Source organism: Palaemon carinicauda, chromosome 17, assembly GCF_036898095.1.
Source record: "Palaemon carinicauda isolate YSFRI2023 chromosome 17, ASM3689809v2, whole genome shotgun sequence".
Lineage (NCBI taxonomy): Eukaryota > Metazoa > Arthropoda > Malacostraca > Decapoda > Palaemonidae > Palaemon > Palaemon carinicauda.
In genome coordinates this window covers 89934332-89936831 of record NC_090741.1, presented here as the reverse complement: position 1 = coordinate 89936831, position 2500 = coordinate 89934332, and positions in this window count along the sequence as shown.

The following is a 2500-nucleotide window of genomic DNA, read 5'->3' as shown; positions in this document are numbered from 1 at the left end:
AATGAGTTTTTGGTGATTACTTAAAATGCAGATACGTTTTATAGTGTAAAATTACTTTTAAAAAATGTAAATGAAAGAAAGGACGAGAGAAATGTGTATGTATATGTATCTGTGTATATGCATGTGTGTGTGCACTACATACATTTATATAAGACACAAATGCAAACACATTTGTGTTTATAATTATATGTTTTCATAGTATTTTCCCTGCTATCATCATAGTAATCATTATCAAGTTTTAATTGAATGACTTTAATCTCTCTCTCTCTCTCTCTCTCTCTCTCTCTCTCTCTCTCTCTCTCTCTCTCTCTCTCTCTCTCTATTTGATTTTGGAATAGGTTGTTGCAATTATGGCAATGGCAAACAACAAAGGAAAGCAGAAATATATGGAGGACAACTCTAACATCGGTTATACTTGCTTTATCTCATCAGGAAAAGAAAAAACTCAATTTTTGATATGCAGTGAAGTGCTCTCAGAAGAATCAATGACTCAAGATAAGTTAAGACATAATTTTGAGTCGAAAAATGCAAAGATCAGTAAAGAAAGCCCCTTTTTTTTCAAGAATAAGCATGTGGATCTAAAAAAAAATTCCCTTCTTGAAAGATAAAAAAAAAAAAAACCGCATGTCATTGATGAGGAATTCTTTCACCTTTTGCAAAAGACATCGTTCATGACGTAAGCGAAGATAAGGTAGTTAAATCCTAGGAAATTATAACGCTTTCTAATCATACTGTACATCTCCACTTGATCTCATCACATTAAAAGTTGATGAATCAACATATATAGGTAATCTTCCTCGGTTAATAGTTTATGGCGATTTTAAGGATGAATTTCTTTCTTACAGACCATTAGAAACAAATAAAGCGGTGGTACATTTGAAAAAATAAAATATAGGATTTCTTAAAAAAAGAGGATAGATGTGGGAAAATGTCGGTGGTATGTGTACTGATGGTGCACCTTCTATGCTAGGTCATAGATCAGGGTTTCAACAGAAGGTAAAGAATATTTCCCCAGAAATTGTTGGAATTCATAGCATGATACATCGTTAAGTATTTTCTGCACAAACATTGCCAAAGATTTTAAAAGTTATGCAATCAGTTGTTAAAACAGTTACCTTTATAAAGTCAAATGCATTGAACAACCGCTTGTTTGCTAGAGTGTGTCATAAGAAATGGATTCTAAGTATGAAGTTATGTTACAAACTGGAGTAAGGTAGCTACCAAAAGGTAATCCCCTTTTAGTTGAATAGTGAGGTGAGAGAATTCTTATCTCGGCAAGGAAGAACAAAACTTTCCAGTTTCTTAGCTGATATGAGTAATTGGGCAAAAACTGCATACTTAATAGATTGTTCACAATTTTGAATTCCCTTAATCTTCCCCTTCAGAAAGAAAAACTAAATGCCTTCCCAATGAAGCTGGATGTTTTGGAGTAAATGAAGAAAGAGAAAATTTTGCATGTTTCCCACATTAAATGCATCTGTTTAATAAAATGACACTGATATTCCATTCAAACAGTTTTCAAAGCTTACTCATTCTTCTTCTTAGTGATCTTAAAAGAGGAATTTAGCCAATATTTTTCCAGAAAAGCCTCAGTTATCCCACACGTTACCTCAAATAAACTATTTGATAATGTTCCTGAAAGATATCCATAGGAATTTAACTGATCTTATTAGATCTGACAGTGCCAAAGCTGACTTTGATTCTCTAACAGAGATTCAGTTTTTGGATCCAAATTTGGCTGAAGGTATGCTTAAAATTTTATGCCCTCTTCTTCGACATAAGTGTGAAGTGACCTTTTCATTTGTACTTGAAATAAAGTCGAAGCTGAGAACTAATCTCTATGCTGAAGATGAACTATGTTGTGCTTTATCGAAAAAATCACTGCTGATTGAGATACTGGAAATGGAAAAGCAGTTTTAACCATCACATGAATCACATCATTGTTTATTATCAAGATAATGTTTGTGTTACTCATATCAATAACATTCTATTATGCAGTGTGTCTTATATAAAGAAATTATATATTATATATAAGTGCATTTTTTGGGGTTTTTGCTATTCAATGATAAACATTGTACTTTAATCAATTATATTCTTTTATCTAAAATATATATATATATATATATATATATATATATATATATATATATATATATATATATATATATATATATATATATATATATATATATATATATATATACATATATATATATATATATATATATATATATATATATATATATATATATATATATATATATATATATATATATATATATATATATATATATATATATATATATATATATATATATATATATATAGATAGCCTTGAAATTTGAGTGGGGTCGCAAAAAGTATGGTCAAACTGAAATGGGGTCACCACTGGAAGAAGGTTGGGAACCACTGTCTTTGAGGATGTTTAATGTCTTTTATATACGGCAGATTTGATGTAAATTGGATGATATGTTGATAAGTCACTATAGTGGAGAGAAAA